Source organism: Mesocricetus auratus, unplaced genomic scaffold (genome assembly GCF_017639785.1).
Source record: "Mesocricetus auratus isolate SY011 unplaced genomic scaffold, BCM_Maur_2.0 Super-Scaffold_100025, whole genome shotgun sequence".
Classification (NCBI taxonomy): domain Eukaryota; kingdom Metazoa; phylum Chordata; class Mammalia; order Rodentia; family Cricetidae; genus Mesocricetus; species Mesocricetus auratus.
In genome coordinates this window covers 2,905,021-2,922,910 of record NW_024429206.1, presented here as the reverse complement: position 1 = coordinate 2,922,910, position 17,890 = coordinate 2,905,021, and the positions used below count along the sequence as shown (strand labels likewise).

At 45.0% G+C, this 17,890-nt stretch overlaps 1 long non-coding RNA gene across 2 annotated transcripts; it reads left to right on the top strand.

Moving 5' to 3' along the window:
• Positions 1-73: 73 nt before the first annotated feature.
• Positions 74-12,548, top strand: LOC106021849. Of its 2 annotated transcripts, XR_005871050.1 has the most exons (4): positions 74-204; positions 8,694-8,812; positions 10,064-10,200; positions 12,508-12,548. It is a non-coding gene; the product is annotated as an uncharacterized LOC106021849 (long non-coding RNA). The 2 variants fall into 2 exon arrangements; XR_001196996.3 differs by lacking the exon at positions 12,508-12,548 and having other exon boundaries at positions 10,064-12,060.
• Positions 12,549-17,890: the final 5,342 nt, after the last annotated feature.

Sequence of the window (17,890 nt, the reverse complement as noted above, 5' to 3'; positions counted from 1 at the left end):
CAATGCGTCAGCGCGCCTGGGGGCTAGCTCCGCCCAGTCCACGCCCCGCCCTCGGCGCGCAAGTCCGCCACTGCGGCTGCGCGGCCCGTTGGCGCGCACGTGAGGTTTGGATGGCGCCTGCGGACGCTCGGCGAGCACCGGGGCTGATTGCGTTGCTCCCCGACGTCTTCCCTTGCCGGCCTCATTTGCAGCGGGCGCCTTCGAGTGAGTTCTGTAGTCGGAGCCCTAGACGGCGTTGTGCTGTGACTGGTATTGCGTTCCCTCGCTGCTCCGGGAGGAAATCCACCTTCCTTTTTAACAGACAGACAGACAGACAGACAGACACCTGGCTTCCATAGTGCACCTTAGAGACTTCATACAGGTGTGGAAGCCGACGACGTCAGGTTTTAGCGCCTCAGATTTAGCAGGAGGGTGTTGGAGAAACCCAGACCAGTGTTTTAACCCTGATGTGTTCGCCCCTTGTTGTGCTAAGTTAAGAAAAAAAACTTTAAAAAATGCGTATGGCTTTTTGTCTGCATATGTGTCTGCTCTATGTGCGACCGTGGCCCATTGAGGCCATGAGAGGGCACTGGGTCACGTGGAACTGGAGTTGCAGACAGTTGTGAAATGCCATGTGGGTGCTGGGAACCAGACCTGGGTACTGCTAGAGTAGCCAGTGTTTTTAGTAGCTTAGCCCCGCCCAAACATGTGTTCCTCAACAAATGCAACTTTTACAAGACAGAGACCCAGTTGGGTTAAACGAATTCTACCAGCCTTAGGCATTGGTTTCATAGTTACGTACTTCCAGGGCAGAGTAAAAATGAAAGTTAGATTTTCCTGAGGCTAACTGGAAGATTCCCAAACACATACAGCATTGTGCACTAGTTGATGTAACACGACTCTGGTCAAATGATTTTGGTCACTTGAGAACTGCACTTGGACATAGCCTTTCCTTTTTCCTACCTCCACTTGCTGAGATTCATAACTTGGGAAACTGGATTGGAATTTGGAGTAGAAGACCTGACCCAGAGTCCTGGCTCTTTGACTTTAAAAGACTTAGGTAAAGAATTTTGCAGTAAGCTGGGCTGTGGTGGCGCATGCCTTTAGTCCCAGCACTCAGGAGGCAGAGGTTGGTGGGTCTCTGTGAGTTCGAGACCAGCCAGGTCTACAAGAGCTAGTTCCAGGACAACCTCCAAAACCACAGAGAAACCCTGTCTCAAAACCGCACCCCCAAAAAACCAATTTTTCAGCAACCCAATACACACAACCAAAAATAGGCAATAACCGTCAAAGCAGATTTTCTTTATAGAGTAAGAGAGGGAAGGACTAAGGTAGCTCAGTCTATCGAGTGCTTGCCTAACATGTGCCAGCAGTAAAGTGAGCTCAGTCTTCAACAACAGAATCAGATGAAGCACCTGTGTAAACATACCACATGGCGATAGATGCTTTTAAAATGGGAACCATATAAAACCCCCCCAGTGATTGGCAACAGTAAACTAAAATATAAAGCCATAAAGGGGACTGGAGAGATGTTAAGAGTGCTTCTCATCCAGAAGACCCAGCACCCACATGAGGTGGCTCACAACCAGCAGCCTGTAACTCCAGCTCCTGGGATCTGTCCTCTGAGGTCATGTGCATGAAGGTGCACATATAAGCGCACACATAAATTTTTTATTAAATAATATTTTTGTGTATTCTTTGAGGATTTCATACGACTCTTAGTTAAAATATAATAACATTTCTCCCTGCCCTATTCTACCCCTCCTGTGTCTGACCACACTCTCCCCCCCTCAAAGCCAGGGCTTTACTCTCTTAAACCATGATTATTATGCATATAAATGAACATATAAATACAATGCTTGCATGTGTAAGTTTCTGGGGCTGACCATGCAGTATTTTGATAGCCAGTCAGGAGACTCATCCCTAGGGAAGACCAACCCTCCCCGTGCTTCTGTATGGAGTACAGTTGTTAATTTCCCTTAGATCTTTTGTTTGTTTGTTTGTTTCGAGACAGGGTTTCTCTGTATTGTTTTGGAGGTTGTTCTGGAACTCATTTTGTAGACCAGGCTGGCCTCGAACTCACAGAGATCCGCCTGCCCCTGCCTCCCGAGTGCTGGGATTAAAGGTGTGTGCCACCAACGCCCGGCTTCCAGTGATGTTTGACTTGCTAAAGTTATGGGGAAATCTCAACCCTCACCCGTAGAATAAGATCTAAGGGCAAGCCTGGCGTTGGTGGCACACGCCTTTAATCCCAGCACTCGGGAGGCAGAGGCAGGAGGATCTCTGTGAGTTCGAGGCCAGCCTAGTCTACAAAATGAGTTCCACAACAGCCTCCAAAACAATACAAGAAACCCTGTCTCAGAAAAAAAAAAAAAATCACTGGAGTTGTTCCAGTCTTGTTCAGGCAGCCATTTTACTGAGATCTAGGAGAGGGAACAAACTCATGGTCAACTCTCTGGTCCTCTGGATCTTAAGGCTTTCCACCTCCCCTTCTATCATGTTTCCTGAGTATTAAGTGCAAGAATTGTGTTGTAAACTTATCAGCTGGGGCTGGGCACCCATGACCAGTGTTCTCCAAATTTTCACCACTCGTGGCTTTCCTGCTGCTGTGAAAACAATCTCCTGTGATGAGAGTGAGATGTACACTTCCATGTGACTATAAGAACAAATATTTAGAATGTGATCTGGTATTATTCTGGTTTAGTAACGTGGAGGTTGTAGGCTCTCCAATATCCATGGCTTCACTAGTTATAAGTAGTTGGCTGTGTTTCCAGTAACAGGCATGAGTTCCCTCCTGTTACATAGGCCTTTCATCCAACTAGACAGCAGTTGGTTACTGCCTTAGTTGGGATTTTCTAGAGGAAGAGAACTAACAGAGTGGCTTACTTGCTGTGGTCTGGCTAGTTCAACAATGGCTGTCTCCCAGTGGAAAGTTCCCAAGTAGCTGTTCAGACCATGAGGCTGGATGGATGTCTCAGATGGTCTTCAATATATGTCAGAATCCCAAAGAAATAGGCTCCGATGCCATTCAAATGAGAGCCAGAGCACACAGGCAAGGAGCCGTTAACTAAATGATCCAGCTAGCTAAAAGTCCTCACAGGTGTGCCAGGTGACTTGGGTTTTTAGTTAATTCCAGGTGTAGTATTGTTGATAACCAAGAATAGCCATAACAAGTCCACCCCTTGTCAGCTAGACACACAGTCACATCTCCTTCTGCCATGCTTAATTTCCAAAAGAAAATAACCAGGTCATAATTGTGCCTAACACAATATAACTATCTACATCAACCACAAATGCATTGTATATTTTAGAATAGGTGGCAGTGTCCTTTGAGGGACTCTTCTTAGTATCTCAAAACTTAGTATGATCAGCACTGATACTATGTCAATTGATATTATATTACATGGTAAGGAAACTAAGGAAAGAGAACGCAAATATCCACACAAACACATTATTAACAAATATGACAGAAGCACTCATGTCAGTTATAATCCTCATGTCTGTAACTGGTCACATGACCTCAGCTGGCATTTATAGCTACCTTCCTCTACTACCCATTCTGTATTTCCTCCACCCCCACAAACACCTCAATAGGTCTTGGCTCTTTTCCTTCAGGGGTGGCCCATGTCTTCATTCCTGAAGGGTCTGTACCTTTTGTCATCCTGCCTGAATTAGACTGTTGCCATTTCCCTTTGACATTAATCACAGAACTAGGTAGTACCAAGAGATGCCCTAAAGGGTCTCCTTCACTCCAGACATAATCCTTCTTACCTCCATTGTGGAGAGGCAATCCAATTTTCCCATGGTAATATGGATATATCACCCCTCATAATGGTGTTATTCCTTTCTTAACTTGTTGGTTAAAGGGCACTAGAACCCCAAAATGACCAGGAGGAAGTCTGAACCTCCAGTTCAGTGGAATGTTTCATGTGTCTCCTGACAGAAACGCTTCCACCTCTGGAACCAAATTATCTAGGCCAGCAGAGCTTAAGGTCTCAAGAACAGAAAGCAAAAACTTTCCTAGTGGGTCACTAGGGATGATAGTGAGTGAAATCATTCCCTTTTCCATCCCCTGATTCTTGGACATGTGGATCCTGTCTATGAGAGAAACCATACCATATATTGGATGCTGACTCAACGCATATACTACCTCCTGGAGAACCCTGTCCTAACCCTCCAGGCTACTGGCCCCCTTGGCATTGTAATTGTGTCTTCAAGAGGCCATTCTATTGTTCTATAAGGCCAGCTGCTTCATGGTGGTGGGAAACATGGTAAGGCCAGTGGATTTCATGAGCATGGGCCCATTGTTAAATTTCCCTGGCCGCGAAGTGAGTTCCCTGATCAAAAGCAGTGCTATATGAAATACCATGATGGTGGGTAAGATATTCTATAATTTCATGGATGGTAGTTTTGGCTGAAGCATTACATGCAGAAAGGCAAACCCATAACCAGAATGAATATCTACTCCAGTAAGGACAAAGTATTGTCCTTTCCATGGAGGAAGTCATCCAATGTAGTCAACCTGCCACCCGTTCACTGGGTGGTCACCCTGGAGAATAGTGCCACACTGTTGCAGATCTGGCACTCAGCAACAGTTGTAGCCAAATCAGCCTGGGTGAGTGGAAGTCCATGTTGTGAAGCTCATCCATAATCTTCACTGCTACCATGGCCACTTGGTTTGTGGCCCACTGGGCAATGACAGGGAAGGCTGTCCAGAGAGTGGGTCATCCTTGTTGAAGTCACCTTTTGAAAATCATTTACACAGGATACAGGTATCTTCACATCCTTTGCCCATCCAAAGAGATCTGTCCACATGCTGCTTCCCCAGATGTTTTTCTCACCAATTTTTTCAATCATACTATTTCCAAATCCCTGACCAGCCAGCCAGTCATTGGCTACCTATAGAGTATCAATCAGTAAAGAATCACAGATCTGGCCATGTCTCCTTCTAAGCAAAACATACAGCCACATGTACAGCCCAAAGTTCTGCCTCCTGTGAAGATTTTCCTTCACCAGCATCTTTCGGGGTTGTACCAGTGGTTGTAATGCTGCAGCTCTCCACTTGTATGTGGTACCTGCAAAACCTGTAGATCATCAGTAAACCAGACTCTCCCACATTCTCTTCCTCCATCAACCTATCATAGCATAGGCATGCCCCCTGAAGCTACAAACTTAAGACTTGTTCAAACTCCTAGCTCTGTAAGAGTGCAATGTACTCATAGCATGGCTCTACCCATTATGCTGTCTGAAGAACGAGCCTGTAGCTTCAAGGTCTATTTCATCCTTCAGTATGTGGACACCACGTCTTCAGCAACATTTGTTGCAGCTGCTGTCTTTTCACCATTGTGTGTATTTGACATGCTTGTCAGCTATCAGATAGCTGTACCTAGGTGTACTCATGTTTGGCTCTTGAGTCTTGTCCCCTTGCTCTCCTGTCTGTTTCTGTGCCAAGGCCATAAGGCTCTGTGATGTATCCTGAAGTTTGGAATGGTAATCTTTTAAGCTGTCTCAGATCTTTGTGTTTTTATAATGATTTTGGGAATTTCTGAAATGTGAAGACTGTTGTGGGTGTTTTTTTATTGGGATTGCAAAATGAGTATGTAAATTGCTTTTGTAGAATGGTCATTTTCACAGCTTAATTCTACTGCTCCATGAGCATGGGATGTCTTCCATTTTCTAGCATCGTCCTCAATCTCTCCAGAGATTTATAGTTTTTATTATAGTGATATTTCAAAGATGTTTATTCAAAGATATTTTATTTTCTTTCTGTGTCCATGATCTTTTTCTCAGTATGTTTGTTGTTGATGTATAGAAAGCATACTGACTTTTGTAAGTTGATTTTGTTTTTGTTTTTTTCAGAGACAGGGTTTCACTGTGTAGCCCTGACAGTCCTGGAATTCACTCTGTAGCCCAGTCTGGCTTAGAACTTAGAAATCTGCCTGCCTCTACCTCCCCAATGCAGGGATTAAAGGCGTGTACCACCCCCTGCCTTTTTGTTTGTTTGTTTGTTTGTTTTGTTTTTTGAGACAGGGTTTCTCTGTATTGTTTTGGAGGCTGTCCTGGAACTTGCTCTGTAGACCAGGCTGACCTCGAACTCACAGAGATCCACCTGCCTCTGCCTCCTGAGTGCTGGGATTAAAGGCGTGCCGCCAATGCCTGGCCCTGCCTTTATAAGTTATATTTGTATCCTACCAATTTGTTGAAATTATTGATTGTTTCTGGAGGTTTTCTGATGAAATATTGGGATCATTTATATATACTATTATGTTACCAACAAATAATGATAATTTGACTTCTTTTTATTTTTATCACTTTGATGTCCTCTTCCCTTACTGCCCCAGCTAGTGCTTAAAGCTGCACATTTAAGGAATGGGGACAGCACTGTCTATATCTGATTTTAATGGGGTTGCTTTGAGCTCTTCTCCACTTAGGATGATGTTGGCTGTGGTGTTGTCACAGAGTTTATTATGTTGAGTTATGCTCCCCCCAGCCCTACACTCTCTCTAGGACCTTTATCATGAAAACATGTTGGAGTTTTTCAACAGGCTTTTCCTGCATCTCTTGAGATAAACATGTGATTTTTGGTTTTAAGTGTATTTGTATGATTTTTTTTTTTGTAGAATTCCACTGTGAATCCATCCTTTTAGTCAGAAGAGTTTTTGTGATTGCCTCAATCTCCTACTTTCGTATGGATCTGTTTAGGCTGTTGATCTCTTCTTAGTTTAACTTCTGTGGTTTGGATGAATCTAGAAATTCATTCACTTTTAGATTTCCCAACTTAACAGAGAACAGCGTTTTAAAGCATTACCTGATAATATTCTAAATATTTTGGTTTCTGATATAATGTTTCTTTGTTCATTCTTGATTCTGTTAATTTGGGTCCTTTTTTTTTTCTCGGTTGATGGGCCAAGGGTCTGCCAATTTTGTCTTCTCAAAGAATCAATCTTTAGATGAATTCCTTTTGGGGGGGGGGTTTCGAGACAGGGTTTCTCTGTGGCATTGGATGCTGTCCTGGAACTATCTCTTGTAGACTGGGCTGACCTCGAACTCACAGAGATCCTGCCTGTGACTCTCAAGTGCTGGGATTAAAGGCATGCACCACCACTCCCCAGTTACTTTGTTTCTAGTTCATTAATTTCTGCTCTGTTTTTTAATTATTATTTCTTGCTATCTAGTGGACTTGAGTTTGATTTGTTCTCCCCCCCCCCATTCCTGATTTGCATCATTAAATCATCTATTTGTATTTCTGAGTTTTTTAGTGTAGGCACTTAAAGCTGTAGATTTCTCTATAAGCTGCTTTTAGTAGCCGGGCGTTGGTGGTGCACGCCTTTAATCCCAGCACTCGGGAGGCAGAGGCAGGCGGATCTCTGTAAGTTCGAGACCAGCCTGGACTACCAAGGGAGTTCCAGGACAGCCTCCAAAGCCACAGAGAAACCCTGTCTCGGAAAAAAAAACCAAAAAAAAAAACCCTGCTTTTAGTATGTACCAGAAGTTTTTATTTAGTTCCAGGAATTAAAATTTAACCCCCCCTTTTTGGTTTTTGTTTTTGTTTTTGTCTTTTTGAGATAGGATTTCTCTGTACAGTTCTGGCTGACCTGGAACTCACTATGTAGACCAGGCTGGCCTTGAATTTACGGAGATTCGTCTGCCTCTACCTCTGCCTCTGCCTTCCTAGTGCTGGGATTAAAGGCGTGTGCTGCCACCGCCTCTAATTGATTTCTTCATCACTCCTGTTTATTCTCCATGAGTTGTGTACTTAATAGAGATTTGTTAGCTGTTGATTTTAAGCATTATGGTCAGGTAGGATACATGGGATTATTTAACAATTTCTGAACTTGTCCAGATTCATTATGTATTCCAGGCTAGTATAATTTAGAGCCACTGGGTAAGGTATATATATATTCTTTGGTGTTTGGGTGCAATGTTCTGTAGACATACCTGTCAAGCTCATTTGATACATGCTGTCTTTTAATTCTATTTTTGTTGTTATTGTCCTGATGACCTGTCTATTGGAGAAAGTGGTGTATTGAAATCACATGTCGCCGGTTGTTGGTGGCGCACACCTTTAATCCCAGCACTAGTGAGGCAGAGGCAAGCGGATCTCTGAGCTCAAGGCCAGCCTGGTCTACAGAGCAAGTTCCAAGACAGCCTCCAAAACAATACAGAGAAACCCTGTCTCGAAAAACAAAAAAACAAAAACAGCAAAAAAAAAAAAAAAAAGAAAAGAAATCATGTGTCAATCCGTTTTGAATTCTACTTGCATGCTTTTGATGAAATTAGATGCACTTGAGTTTGGTGCATATATATTTAGCATTATAATGTCTTATTGGTTAGTTGTTACCTTGATTAGAATGAAGTGCTGTTTTTATTTCTTTTGATTAGTTTGAAGTCAGATATTAAGACAGAAATAAATACTTGCTTGGTTCCTGGTCTCATCTGCTGGGAATAACTTTTTCCATCCTTTCATTTTAAGTTGGCACCTCTCTTTAAACCTAGGGCGAGTTTCTTGTAGACAAAAGAAAGATGGACTTTGTTTCATAGTCCATTCTGCTCGCCTGTATCTTTTGATTAGCCAGTTAAGGCCATTATTATTTAAAGTAATTTTGTTTTGTTTTGTTGTTTGGGTTTCAGTCCTTATTTTAAATCGTTCTGTCAGGTATTTTGTCACAGCTACAGAAAAATATCTCCCTCCCCTTTTGTTTGTGTTCTAACAGGTTTTCCTCCATGATAGTGGGAGTGTTGCCTGCTTTGTTTGGAATTCATCAGTTGATGGACATCTAGGCTGTTTCCGTTTCCTGACTGTTGTGAATAGGACAGCATGAACATGGGATGAGTAGGTATCTCTGTAATAGTATATACAGTCCAATAAAGTTAAAGGGAGATATTGCAATAGCAAGGGTTAAATTGGGGTTAGGAAATAGAGGACAGGACAGAGAAGGGACTATGGAGAGGGATAATGACACCAAAGACCTTTGAAAACGTCATGGAAATCTACTATAGAAGCTTCTGTTATCTCTAGTTTGCTTCTTGTTGCTGTGATGACATCATAACTGGAAGCATTTGGATATAGTCCATCATTGAGGGAAGTCAGGGTAGGAACTGTAGCAAGGACCATGGAGGAAGGATGCTTACTGGCTTGCTCTCACACCCACATCCAGCCACCTTTCTTGTACCTTCCCGGCTCCCCTGCTAAGGGGTGACCCTGCCTACAGTGGCCTGGGCCCTCCCACAATGGTCATTGAGGAACTGCTCCATAGGCATTGCTGCAGGCCACAGCTATTATGGAGAAACCAGTTAATTGGTGACTTGCTTATATTTTCAGAAGCTTAGTCCATTATCATCTCGCATGTATCATGGCAGTGCTCAGGCAGATGCTGGAGCAGTAGCTCAGAGCTACATCCTGATACGTGGGCACAGAAAAAAGTGGGCTTGGCATGGGCTTTTGAATCCTCAATGCCACTCCCAGTGACACACTTCCTGCTACAAGGCCACACCTCTTAATCTTTCTAATCCTTTTAAATAGTGCTACTCCCTGGTGACTAACCATTCACATATACGAGTCTGTTGGGGCCACTGTTTTTCAGACCACCACACCCTGTATGTACGACTGTAAGACACTGTGTTTTCTGAACACAACAAGGCAGCTGCACATATGAACTCAAAGCAGTGGTGACAGTGTGCTCAAGGCCTGTACAAGCCAAGCCCAACCAAATTCCAGCATGGAGAACCTTAGCTAAGGAGCTGTTGTCAGTTGATAGCTTGCCAGAGTCAACCATACTCCAGAGGAAGGCCATAGATCCAAGACTATTTGGGCAGCAAAAATTGATCCTGAAGGGTTTTTGTTGTTTTTTTTTTCCTAGCAAAAAGTTGAGTGGATCTGCAAGGAGTTGGGGGAGCAGGGTTACAGTGGTCAAAGCAGGTACAGGATTCTCAGAGAACTAATAAAAATGACATGTTTAATAGTTGGCAGAACTGAAACTTCTTACTCCTCCACAAGAGGGCAGCATAGAGTTCAGTTGGGTTCCTGCAGCCATGCAGGACAAGAACACCTGGAGCAGGCTCCACTCTGTGCTCACTTCTGCAGCATTTCCCTCCTGGCTGGCGCTGCTTTTCCCCTGAAGTCTGTCCTCTGCGACAAGAAAGTCTGTGGACTTGGCCAGCCTGAGGTCAGTCTGATGCATGGTGTGGATTGGGGCCTGCAAAAGAAGACAAAATGTAAAGGTGTGTACCAACACCATCCAGCAGGATTGTTATTCTGATAGGGTGTTTTTGGCCACATGAAAGTAAAAGCTATTAGCTTTTAAAGAGGTATGTAATTGCACAGACTCCTAGTGTCTCTCTTAACGAAGACATGAATGACATCGCACGCACATCGCATGACAACAACAGTAACAGCCCTTCTCCCCCAGATCTGGCTCTTACCTTTGACCTCAGCAGGAGACCAGGGACTAGTTAACTTTATCAAGCCAAGGCCTGCACAGAGCCATGCTATGAGTACATTGCATTCTTACAGAGCCAGCAGTTTGAGAAAGTCTTAAGTTTCCTTTCCGTATAGAACCCAACAAGGAAAAGGCCATGTCATGTGGTCAGTAAGTTTTAAATCATTATGAAAAACAGCTTTATCTATTATCAATGATTCCAAAAGAAAATGTAATTGAGAGTGGTGATGGATTTGGGTGTGCCCAAGGAAAAGAAAATTGCCTGTAATATTAGGAAATTCAAGATAACCATCTGTGGCTTGATGGAGGGGGTATAACATAAAGATATATGAAGCCATTTGTAAAACTAATTTCTCTTCCCATTTAATCTCTTGTTGCCTCAGAAAATGCGGCTAGTAATTAAGATACCATTTTGGTGTTGCTTGTAAATGCTGCCACCTCCATTAAACTTCATACTTGTGAAAAGGAGCTATTAAAAGGCAGCCTAAGGCAACACTTTTGAATAGCTAACTTTGTTAAAAATATGTTTTCCAAATTTCTTGCAATAAAATGTAATTGCATTTTCTGTTTTCACTTGCCTAGCCTCTTCTCACATGCTCCCCAGTCTGGGTGCTTGAGGGAGGGTTTGTCAGACTGGAGTAACAGAGTAACTGGTGAATCCCCCCTTCCTACCATTCATAATTTACAAGTTTGTGATTTCTCTGCTATACTTTCTTTTAATAGTTCACTTATTAGGTTAAGGAATGACAGAAGAGAGATTTCAGAGTGAATGCTATTCAGTGTCACTGTGTAAAAGTTACCCAGAGTTGCAAGGAAGTGATGGGTAAATCATCCACAGCTTCACTGGGCACCAGACAGCCCCAGGAAATCTGTGAAGGCAGGAAATCTGGGAGCAGGTAGGGAGGGAAGGGAGACACAGGGGAGAGCTGTCCTGTTGTTTATTTTGGGTGATGCACAGTCACGGCTCATGAAAACATGCCCTGGTCTGTAAAATCTGGCGTAATCATGTTTGTTGTTGTAGATGTGAATAGCAAACTTCTGAGGTAACTTCATGTCATGGTCAGAGTTTTCCCTTTCAAACTTGAAGTGCTTGTTTCTGTGACACATCTGTAATGACTAAAAGCAGTGGGTTGTTTTAGACAAAATATTGTCACAACCTTTAAGTATCCTGTATCTGTCTGCCTGAAGACCATCAGTCACATCTCTGTCATAACTTTAAAAACTGACAGGGGACTAGAGATGGTTCAGTGGGTAAAGACACTTGCCACCATGCCTGGTCATCAATCCCTGGGACTCACATGGCAGAGAGAGAGAGAGACAGAGACAGAGACAGAGAGACAGAGACAGAGAGAGAGAGAGAGAGAGACAGAGAGCGAGCACACCAATGCCCACGGATTGCCCTCTGATTTCCACACACATGCAGTGGCGCGTGCACTCTTATATGTGCATTCATATTTAAATTTAAAACAAAAGGAATGCTGGGCTGGGGAGATGTCTCAGTTTGTAAAGTGCTTTCTGTGCAGACATGTGGACCTTAATCAATCCCTAGTACTGAAATAAAAAGCCAGCTGTGGTGGTGTGAGCTGTAATCCCAGTGTTGGGGAGGCAGCAACAGGAGGATTGTGGGAACACCAGACCTTGAGCAGAGACCCACTTCCCCTTCTGCCTGGGAGTAGGCAGCTGTAAGACAATGTTTAGTAAAAACATGTTTACTAAAAACGATACAATAAGTTCCTGGCCACTTCCCCTTCTGCCTGGGAGTAGGCAGCTGTAAGACAATGTTTAGTAAAAACATGTGTACTAAAAATGATACAATAAGTTCCTGGAAAAGGCCTTCCCACGGAAACCGCCCTGACCTCGACCTTGTCCAGAGACTAACCGCACCTTCAAAAAACCCACACACATCCACCTCTGGTGTCAGAGCAGAACCAGCCAGGGTAGAGGAGAGAGCAGAAGCTTCTCTGGTGGGAGCCTTTCTTAGGAAGTTTTTCTTGAACCTTTTTGGAGCCTGTTTAAAGTTCTCTTTATATCATTGAACGAGTCTCTGTGTTTTCAATACCCGACACCCTCCGCACGTTCTCGGACACAGGCCGCGCAGCAGACGTGACAATTGGAGGTCCCACCGAGATCGTGAAAGCGAGGTAAGTGGACGGGGTTAAGAAACTATGGGGAATAGTTCTGGGAAGCTAGAATCATTACAGTATCAACTAAAAAAGTTACTTAAAGAACATGGGACTGCAGTCAAGTCTAAAACCCTAGAAGGCTTTCTAAAATCCATCGAACGAGCCAGTCCATGGTTCATTACTGGGGGAAGTTTAAATATTCCAGATTGGGAGGAGGTTCGCCGTGATCTTCATAGACTTTTACGAAAAGAGGGATCTGAGTCCTTGCCCCCTACGACATTCTCCTTATGGAGATTAGTGAGGGGAGCACTTTTGACAGATAAGGTTCGTCACCACCAGGTAGTTCAGGACACAAAAGAGGCTTTTTTAGAGTTACAAGAGACTGAGACTCAAGCCTCCTTGAGTTCAGGGGCAGAGAGTGATGATGAAGAGACCGTGACTGAAACTAGAGGCTCCATTGTTAGTGAGGATGAGGAGGAGTCTCTTAGTAACAACAAAAAAAGGGTAGACATCTCCGGGTGCGACCCAAAAAGAAGGACTCCGGTCAGAATCGGTTATATCCTTCTCTGTCAGACCTAGAAAATGGAAGTAGCTCAGACTCAGACTTGTCACAGTCTGAAAAGGAACTGTTACTTGCTGAGATCGCGGCCCTTAAAAAAGAACTAAAAAAGATTCTAATTAAGGAAAGACAGGACAGGGAGAGAAACCCTTCCCCATACTCTGAAAAAAGGGACTCCTCCTATGAGATAACCCAGTCCTTCTCAGACCTGGAGGGAAGACCCAGAGGAGGGGTCCAATGCTGCCCAGTGGTGGCCCCAGTAATGGAAGTTCCAGATCCGAACAATTCTGGACAGGTCATTCGGCATCATAACCCTTTAAATTTTAAGGATATAAAACAACTTAAAGAGGCAACTTTAAATTATGGAGCACAGGCTCCCTTTACACTTTCCTTAATGGAATCTTTTGCGTCTCTTAATTTGACACCTGGCGATTGGCAGCAGCTTTGCAGAGCAGCTCTGTCGGGGGGAGATTATTTGATTTGGAGAGGTGAGTTTCAGGAAAGATGCAGCCAGACAGCCCAAAGGAATGCACAGGCCGGACAACCCCAGAGAAATGTGGAGATGCTTACCGGGAGTGGTCAATACGCCACCATTCAGCAACAAATGCAATATGACATCGCAGTCTATGCCCAAGTGGCAGCAGCGGCCCAAGGGGCTTGGAAAGCATTGCCTTCCAAGGAAGGAGGGGATCATCTGTCCAAAATCCTTCAAGGACCTTCCGAACCTTTTCAAGACTTCGTAGACCGTCTCAGTCAGGTAGCAGAAAGAATATTTGGGGGCATTGGGCCTGCGAAGCAGATGGCATTTGAAAACGCAAATAAGTATTGTAAGGAAGCCCTTCGCCCCTATCGCAATAAAAGTCTAAATGACTATATCCGGATCTGTAGGGACATTGATGGGAACTTCATCCAGGGCCAAGTGTTAGCTGCTGCTATTCGGCCCCAAGTGGGGAAAGAAAGACCTACTCTGGGAGGGAGAAAAACATGTTTTAGCTGCGGTAGGGAGGGACACTTCCGTAGAGAGTGCCCTCAAAATAGTACTGCGGGTCTCAAGAGACCTGGTTTATGCCCCCGTTGTCGAAGGGGATATCATTGGGCCAATAACTGCTACTCTAAAACTGACCGGGAGGGAAATTTCCTTCCTGCTAATAATAATCAGGGAAACGGGAGGAGGGCCCCGTCCCAGGGCCCCAAAACCAATGTGTACGGGGCAATGACCCCTGCTCTGGGCAGTGGCAGGACTCATTTTCTCCCCCAGAGCAACCCCTTCATATCTCAGACCTCCTTAGAGCCACCTCAGGGAGTGCAGGATTGGACCTCGCTCCCTCTGCCCGGGCAATCCTAACACCGGAAATGGGGATCCAGGCCCTCCCTACTGGGGTGCATGGGCCATTGCCTCCAGGCACGGTCGGACTACTCTTGGGACGGTCCAGTACTATTCTTCGAGGCATCCAGGTACATCCCGGTGTTATAGACCAGGATAGTGAGGGGGAGATTAAAATAATGACATCAGTGGGCAGTGGGGTTGTTGCCATCCCTGCAGGAGAACGGATTGCTCAGTTACTCCTTCTCCCTACAGCTCCTTGTGAGGCTAGAAAAATTAAAGAGAAAAGGGGCAACCAAGGTTTTGGAAGTACCGGCCCGGCAGCATTTTGGGTAGCCACTATGGAGAACCGCCTCCAGCTTACATTAAAGATAGAAGGCAAGTCCTTTAGGGGCGTCTTAGATTCTGGGGCAGATTTCTCTGTCCTCTCAGATAAATTCTGGCCCCCGCCTGGCCGAAAGAGGAAGGGACAGTGACCCTCCAGGGAATAGGACAGGCTGTGCCCCAAAAAGCCTCAGGATCTTAAAGTGGCAAGACTCTGAAGGCCACACAGGGCTTTTCCAGCCATATGTTTTGCCTGGCCTCCCTATTAACCTCTGGGGACGGGACCTCATGCAAGAAATGGGAGTGGTCCTCACCACTCAGGCACCCAAGTCCAAAAGCAGGGGCCCCCAGATGATGCAAGGGAGGGGCTGGAGCCCGGGGAGGGAACTAGGTAAACTAGAACAGGGAGAGGTTTGCCCTGTGGCATCCCTCCCTTTGGAGACCAGGGCCCCAGGGGATAGGAAGGGTTTTGGCCATTTTTGATGAGGGTCACTGTTGCGCCGCCAGCCCCCATACCCATCACATGGCTATCAGATGATCCGGTATGGGTGGAACAGTGGCCCTTACCAGCGGAGAAACTAAGGGCGGCTCACCAGCTAGTTCAAGAACAATTGGAGGCAGGTCATTTGGTTCCTTCCACGTCCCCTTGGAATACCCCTATATTTGTAATAAAAAAATCTTCAGGGAAATGGAGGTTACTACAAGACTTGAGGGCCGTGAATGCGACCATGCAGCCTATGGGGGCTCTGCAGCCTGGCTTGCCCGTGCCTGTGGCCATTCCTAGAGACTGGCATTTGATTGTCATTGACTTGAAGGATTGCTTCTTTTCTATTCCCTTGCATTCTCAAGATAGTCCTAGGTTTGCATTTAGCCTTCCTGCGATTAACTTTAGGGAGCCTGCCCTTCGCTTCCAATGGGTGGTGCTCCCCCAAGGGATGGCTAATAGTCCAACTATATGCCAGATTTATGTAGCTGCCTGTTTAGATCCCCTCAGACGTAAGTTCCCTGATCTTTACATTATCCACTACATGGATGATATTCTTTTGGCCGCGGCCGAAGAAAGACAATGTTACATAGCCTTTGCAGAGCTACAGGAACTTCTGGAGGCTCACGGATTTATTTTGGCTCCTGAAAAGATCCAAAAGAGACCCCTTATACTTATTTGGGTCATCAAATTCAACAAACTGGCCTCCGGCCACAAAGACTCCAAATCGATTGTTCAAATTTAAAAACACTTCATGATTGGCAGAGATTCTTGGGAGAGGTGCAATGGTTTCGCCCTTCTCTTTCTATTAAAACAGGGGCTCTTAAAGCGCTTTATGATATTCTTCCTGGGGACCCTGCTCCAACTTCCCCTAGACAGATTACCCCAGAGGCCAGGGAAGCCCTACAATTGTTAAGAAGTATAGAGCAAGCCCACCTTTGGCGTATAGATTATGGGCAGCCCCTTGTTCTGGTTGTACTTTCATCTAGCTTTTCGCCCACTGCCGTGTTTTGGCAGACTGGTCCTATTTATTGGGTACATTTGTCAGCCTCCCCTAAGAAGGTAGTGACCCCTTACTATGATCTCATTTTACAATTGCTGTGGAAGGCACACAAGTTTAGCATTCAAACCTTTGGAAAGAGTCCTGATAAAATTATCCTTCCTTATGGTAAGGAGGAGGTGGAACATCTACAGATCTTCCATGATGGGTGGACCCTGTTTATTACATCTACAGGCGCACAGTTTGATAACCAATATCCCAACAGCCCCTTGATGTCTTTTTTCAAACAACACCCTGTGATCTTTCCCAAGATTTTAAAGGAGAACCCTCTAGTTGGAGGTCGCTCAGTCTTTACAGACGGCTCCTCCAAGGGTTTCGCGGTGGTGGTTTCTTCTCAGGTGCAGAAGAGGGTACCCATAGGGCAGATGTCAGCACAAGCTGCCGAGTTGTTTGCATGCTTGATGGCTTTCCAAATGTTTGAGGGAGAGCCCTTTAATTTGTATACTGATAGTGTTTATGTTGCCAACATTGTTAGACCTTTAGAAACTTCTCCATATGTTCTTCCAACCTCCCAGGTTCGTTCCTTATTAGTTCAGCTCCAACATCTTATTTGGCAGCGCATCCACCCTGCTTATGTGGGATTTATTCGTGCACATACTAACCTTCCAGGACCCCTTGCCCAGGGCAATGAAATTGCTGACTCCTTGACCTGCCCTAGGGTCTTATTTACTCAGGAGCAGCTGGCCCACCAGCTCCATGAGAGGTATCATCTAAATGCCCGCTCCATTAAATTTCACACTGGGTGCCCCTTATCCATAGCTACACAGATTACCTCTCAGTGCCCTGATTGTGCCCCTTATCATAATTCTCCCAATGAGGGGGTAAATCCCAGGGGCCTCAGGGCCAACCATCTCTGGCAAATGGATGTCACTCACCTGCTGCAGGCAGGGAAATTAAAATACATGCATGTCTCAGTGGATACGTATTCTAAACTGATTTTTGCCTCTCTCCACTCAGGAGAGAAGATTAAAGATGTTATTTCTCATTGCCTGCAGGCCTTTGCCTACATGGGTGTTCCAGATGCCCTAAAAACGGACAATGGCCCTGCCTATGCCAGCAATCGCTTTGCTGCCTTTTGCAGGGAACATCACATTGTCCATTCTTTTGGTATTCCTCACAACCCCACGGGACAGGCTATTGTGGAGCGCACCCATGCCACTCTCAAACAGTATTTTAAGAAAATAAAAAAGGGGAGTATGTTACCTCCCCAATATTCAGTTATCCACCATACTTTACATTTTAAATTTTTTGACCATAGACCATAATAATTTGTCTGCTATGGAGAGACATTGGAACAAACCCTCCCAGTCCTTGGGATGGGTCAGATGGAAGGATTTGATTACAGGAAAATGGCAGCCACCCACTCCCCTACTAGCTAGGGTCCGAGGGGCTGTTTGTGTTTTCCTCCAGGAAGTGAGAAGCCCATTTGGGTCCCCGAACGGTGCATCAGGCATGTCGACCCCAATACTACTCCGGATACTAGGAATGCTCACCATGATAAAGATCCAACCATTGCTGAACACTCAGGTAAGTGAAATATGGGCGTTGGTGAGGATTCCCCCCCATGTTAATGCCAGCTCCCTGTTCATCCATTTTAT